The 6,271-nt window shown below is 41.6% G+C and overlaps 1 long non-coding RNA gene across 1 annotated transcript in view; it reads left to right on the forward strand.

Annotated features, from left to right (window-relative positions):
- Positions 1–2,401, forward strand: part of LOC110740706 — a 39,784-nt gene extending 37,383 nt beyond the window's left edge. The window contains exon 4 of the long non-coding RNA XR_002515690.2: positions 1,566–2,401. This is a non-coding gene — a long non-coding RNA (uncharacterized LOC110740706). The remainder of the gene's footprint in view (positions 1–1,565) is intronic.
- Positions 2,402–6,271: the final 3,870 nt, after the last annotated feature.

Below are 6,271 nucleotides of genomic sequence, written 5' to 3' on the forward strand. Positions count from 1 at the left end.
ACTCACATTTTACATCAGGAAGACGAGGGAAAAAGAGTTATCAGTAGAGAAGCCAAAGGCGTGGGCATTTATCAGACACCCACCTTATGCAATGACTTTCCCTGGGTTTTGATTAACTCCCCACGTGACTGGGAGAGGAGAGTGTGGTATTCTCTTCTTTAAGGAAGCAGGTCTTGAACCCAGGATCATTTGCATCCAAATCACACACTATTTTCACAAAACATCATTGCTGTTGGGTGCCTCAGCTGGAACCTGTGAAAAACAGACGGGACTCCCTGGTGACTCAGAATGAGAGAAGGGAAGGAGGACACTGCGTAGTCAGCATATGGCCATGGGTAAACTTCCTCCTTTCTGTTCACAATTCTAGTAGGCAGACTTTGACCCTCATAAAGGCGCAGCTGTCCACATTCTGCCCCGCCTCTAGTTCTCCAGACAAACCCGGTATGTACCAGGTTCAGGGCGTGCCGTGGAAGCCAGGGAGAGGTGCTCCTGTTTCAAAATGGTAGCATTTGCTTTATGTTACCTTAAGTTTAAAAAGTGATTTCTCTTGGAGATGAGATTGGCAGTTTAAAGAAGAGAGAATAATTATGTAGGCAAGAATGTGAAAGGAAGGACCAAATCACAGTGTGGAAAATAAAACCAGAGTGACATTTGCTGCTTAGAGAATGTAGTATAGACAGCATGGACAGATAGGCTCAAATTCAGGCTCTACCTTGAAGTGGATTTGTGACTTAAAACAACAAATGTAAGCTCCAGGTCTTACCTGTGAAATGGGGATGATGATGTCCACCTCCCTAGAACACTGTGTCAAAGGAGGTAACTTTAAATACTGCTATAGGTAGTATGTAGGAGGTGCTATGTAAGTTGTAGTTACTTTTTTTTTTTTTTTTGAGACTCACTCTTGTTGCTCAGGCTGGAGTGTAATGGCATGATCTCTGCTGACTGCAACCTCTACCTCCTGTGTTCAAGCGATTCTCCAGCTTTAGCCTTCTGAGTAGCTGGGATTACAGGTGCCTGCCACCATGCCCGTCTATTTTTTTGTATTTTTAGTAGAGACCGGGTTTCGCCATGTTGGCCAGGCTGGTCTCAAACTCCTGACCTCAAGTGACCTGCCTGCCTCGGAAGATTAATTTAAAATATTATCTTCTGCTTAGACTGATGGCAAGCTGGAGGAATTGGGATAATGATGGTGCATGGGATGGTGTAGGGGAGTGGATGTGGGACAAAATAAAGCTCGGGCAGAGGATGGGATGTCCTTATGGATCTGAAGATGCTTTGTAAAGAATGTGCTATGCACGTTATCAGTGGGACCCGCCTCAGGCTATCTGTGTTTGTGGCAGAAGAAGGGAGGATGGAACACAAGGTTTCTAAAACCCAGCCAAATGCTTGTTCCTGCACCATGCCGTCCTGGGAATGTGGATGCCACATCTCTCTTCTGACATTTCATGGTTATTTAAAGTTTAGCTGTAGCACAGCCTGCATATGTCTAATGCCTGGTGGGAGAAAGTGAATTAATTAAAGTCCCCTCATGCTGTTATTAATCAACTTCTCTACGATTTTTATAGGAAGGCCAAGTCATCAAAAAGAAACCAAGACTTTCCTCAGTGGAGAGCTTGCATGGGGAAAGGAGAGAGACTCAAGCCTCAGGAGAAAAGTTGAGGAGGTAGAGCTTTGGGGAACAGGGCCATCCGAGCCTGAGAGGTGTAAGAAGCCTGCCTCTGGAGAAGGGACCAGGAACATCTTATGGGGTGAGGGAATGCTGGTGGGGAAGGTTCAGTCAGCCAAAAGGAATCTTGCACAGCTTGGCTTTCACTATATATGTGGAATGAAAGCACCTTTAAAAAAATAGATGATAGATGAATAGATAGAAAAGATGATGAGGAAAACAAGATTGTTGGGGAACAAAGATTGGAAATTAGTCTCAAAACTACTTTGTAGTTATGTCTCTGTATTTTAGAACTTTTGGCTTAAACTAAAGGTAGCAAAAATCTATAGTTTATCCTCTAATGTAGATTTCGTTTTTATCAACAAAAATTTGTGTATGACATTACAAAAGACAGGTTAAGATAAACATTAAGCATTTATTTATTAAACTTATCAACTATAATGTAGCAGAATATTTGTGGTTATGATTAAAGTGAGGTACCTAAATCAACTGCTTTTAGCTTTGCAATCACCATTCTAGTATTTAATTATGTAGGTCTGGTAAAGCTAATTTCCTGCAAAATTCCCCCAGTGTAGAGCTATTCCTTACACTACCCAGTGTGCAGACATTTCAGAGGAAAACAGCAAAGAGAAAGCTCAGTGCCAGGAGCAGTGGCTCATGCCTGTAATCCCAACACTTTGGGAGGCCAAGGTGGGCAGATCACTTGAGAGTAGGAGTTCAAGACCAGCCTGGCCAACATAGTGAAACCCCATCTCTACTAAAAATACACATACACACACACACACACACACACACACACACACACACATTAGCCATGCTTGGTGGCACGTGCTTGTAATCCCAGCTACTTGGGAGGCTAAGGCAGGAGAATTGCTTGAACCTGGGAGGTGGAGGTTGCAGTGAGCTGAGATCGCACCACTGCACTCCAGCCTGGATGACAGAGTGAAACACCAACTCAAAAAAAAAAGAAAGAAAGTTCAGTGCTAACCTAGTGTAAAAGTGTGCATTTAAGTCCTCTAGTTTATGTCATTTGTATAGTATATTCTCTGGGACTATAATCTGTGTTTAAACAAAAACATAGCAATGGGGGGACCTCCTCCTTTGGCTTTGGAGACCCCCGCTCCTTCTGTCTCTGTAGGAGGGAGCGTCTTCCTTCTGTCTTCTCCCTTCCTTCTTGCCTATTAAACTCTTCACTCCTTAAAACCACTCCATGTGTGTCCGTGTCATTTTTTTCTAATTTGACCTGAGGACCAAGAACCCTAGTGTTCCTCCACTCATCGGAGTCGTACCATTTTGGTGTGTTGGCCGGGAAAGGAAATTCAATCATCAGACTGGTCTGGAAGCATCGAGCTTATCTTGGGACCTGAAGCGGAGAGGATCACCCAACTCACAGGTATTTGAGGATACAAACCCACAGATGGGCTTGGCTTTAAAGATCTTATCTAAGATTGCTTGTGGAACAGAGTTTCATCAAAGTCAATCCAAAAGGCCTATGTGGAAATAACCATTCTTTCTGCACTTCATGCAAATAATCAGGCCAAGTATAAGATTAAAGTTCATTCATAATTAGTTTTCACCAAAAATGAGGACTGGAGAGAAAAATTTTGCTCCAAAGCTTATCATGCATTTGTCATTAAATCCTAGTCTCATTAATTGTTTTTAAGCTTTTTTGCCTACATTTTAGATTAACCCTGATTATTCCTGTGAATCAAGTGGTAATCTCCTGCAGCTTGGAAGAAAGAAAAAGGGATGGGTAATGTAAAAATCTGGATCAATATACTAGTTCTGGGCAATTATCCTGCAAATTCTGCTGGGTAATAAAAGTAAGTAGGGTACCCATAACCCGGAGGTTTCTTTGTTTGGGAAAATAAAATCAAGGCTTCATAAACCACCAAGGGGAAATTCTGTATCTGGCAAATAAAATTTTACATGGAAATTATCTACTACACCACACTTGTGGGAATTGCTATGCTCACTCTACTATTTGCAATAAGGTTATACACGGTAGCACCTTCTAACTTAAATATTAGACAAAGTTTCCATTGCTATTGTATTTTGCTTAATTATTATCTTTATAGCAGGGATAATAGTTATGGACAAAAAGGAAACGTGAAAGTTTTACTATCACTGAGTCTGCTAGGACTTCTTATTGGGTCTAGTGATGCACTTTTAAATGAAACATGCTGCTTTTGGATTAACATCTCTAGTATAGTAAAGGAAAATCTATGCAGACCCTTAGAAACTGGGTCCACCCAACATGGTGATTCCCGCAGCCTTCTGGCCCTTGCCTCACATGTTCCTGGCAAAATGGCCACCCCCACATATACCCACATGTGTAGAACATCATGGTGCCCTGCATTTGCATATTAAAAGACTAGGGTGGGAGGGTCAGCTCTTTTGAGGGCCATATGAATGACATGACTGGTCAAACCAATCCCCTGAGCCTCATGCAAATCAGACACTGCCTCCTCCAGCCTCTGCATATTAAACCTGGCTGGTGTCCACTGCATTTGTGACCTCCTCTTGTGGCTTTGGAGCCCCCCTCCCTCTGTCTCTGTACTGTGGAGCTTCTTCCTTCTGTTTTCTTCCTTCCCTCTTGCCTATTAAACTCTCTGCTCCTTAAAACCAAAACCAAACCAAAACAAAAACAAACAAAAAACACAGCAATGAAAAACTAGGGAATTAACCTCTTTGTTTACTCATTATAAACAAACCATCAGATAAGCTAAACCACAAGAAGCTTTGTCTGTCTGGCAGGTTTATTTATCTGAGTACACGAACCATCCTCTCACCTCTTCACCCTCCCTTGCCAGAGCAATATGAATTTAATGGTGTCCAGATGTCTTGGAGGTATTTGCTTGTTTCACTGTACCTTACACTCAGATTAAAGATAAGGCCTGATGGTTCATGTTTTATTATTTAAAGCCAAAGCTGATGATTCCATAAGTAAAAAACACTTGCAAAATATATAGTAAGAAAATGAATGGATGTTACATTTAGATCAAACAAGAGATTCTAGAAGAATTTTACAAACATTTTGGAGGTTGGGAAAGTGGAGAAAAGAATGTGTGTTTATTCACAGGACTTATGTAGCTTACCTACAAGAAATTGTAAATATTTCCCTTCAAAACAAGAATATATGCCTACTATATCCCACTGTGATTTATAAGTGGGAGGTTTGAAGGGGAGAGACTCACATGGCATGGGAGTCTTCCTGGGGCTCATGAAGGGGAGAGCATCAAACAATCATCAAATCAGATGAAAATTCCTGAAGGCATTGACCTTTAGTGAATTCTAGGTCTGGTATCAATGGCTGCCTCTTCCTCAAGTTGCTGGAGTCCAGTGGCTGTAATCCTGGGATGCACAGTGTTCTCTCTGGTACCACTGAAGTGCTTCTCTGAAGAAGCAAGTTGAAATGGTTCCCAAGAATGAACCCTAGCTGGTGGGACTCTTGCATTTCCAGCATGGTAGACAGATATACTTTGTCATTCCCTCGAAGACACTCCTTTGTCTGAGAGACTAGGTTTTTCCAACCTCCCTATGGCTAGGTATGATTTTGATCTTGAGACCACATTCTGGCCAAAGAGATGTAAACAGAAATGTTTCGCAGCTTCTCCACACCTTTTCTAAGAGAACACCGTGTTCTTTTTCTTTCCCCACTTTGTGGGCTGGAACATGGACCACTCCAGTGATGGCAAAGAGGTAAGAAAGTGGCTGAGTCTAGACCCTTGAGGACTTTTTGAGACTGTCATAACAGCAATTGTCAGCTTCTTACACCTACTGATTTCATTTAGGAAGATAGAAATGCATGTCTGTCTTGTTTAGGCCACTGTTATTTTGAGTCTTCTGGTCCTTGCAGCTAAACTAGGTAAACAGCAGGATTTCGTTTTTGTTTGTTTTGTTTTGTTCAGGCCAAGATTTTTAATACACCAGTGACAATACGGAGATACTGACACATGATAGGCAAATGGGAGAGTACGGAGTTTGGTCGTAGCCCTGTTCCTGGGATTCTAAAGCAGGTTCCTGATCCACGTCAGTGGGTCTCCTGGGGTCACTCACAAGTCTCTTTTAGGGCCAGGCTGCTCCTTGTAGCAGTAAAAAAAAAAAAAAAAAAAAAAAAATGTAATAAAGGGTAACATGGCAGCAATTCCTTAAATATATTTTGTTTGAAGCCAGTTAAGAGAGCTGGTAGAATTCATAATACGTTCTGCCTTTTAGGATAGTTATTTCTGAGAAGAGAAGAAGAGAGTTGAGAATTAAACAGATATTCCAAGTAGATATCCTTCAAAGAGGTTAGGGAATGCAGGAAAAAAATACAAGACTGTCTCATAAGCAAAGAATTGTTATTCACAATTTATAAAAAGAGAAGACAGGAAGAGTGTATACCCTACTATTCAGATGAAACAAACTCAACAAAGATTGTTGCAAATATGGCAAAACCCCAGCTCACTGCAATTTTTGCTTTTTCTTGTGTCCTAGAACTTCTTTTATGCCAATGATAGTAAGAATGATTCTGCGTTAATTCCTCCCCTGAGCTGTTTGCTTGTCATTGGAACTCTCAGTCACAGGTGACATCCCATCCTTAACTGGGACCCTCCTTTTTCC

This window comes from Papio anubis, chromosome 9 (assembly GCF_008728515.1).
Source record: "Papio anubis isolate 15944 chromosome 9, Panubis1.0, whole genome shotgun sequence".
Taxonomy (NCBI): domain Eukaryota; kingdom Metazoa; phylum Chordata; class Mammalia; order Primates; family Cercopithecidae; genus Papio; species Papio anubis.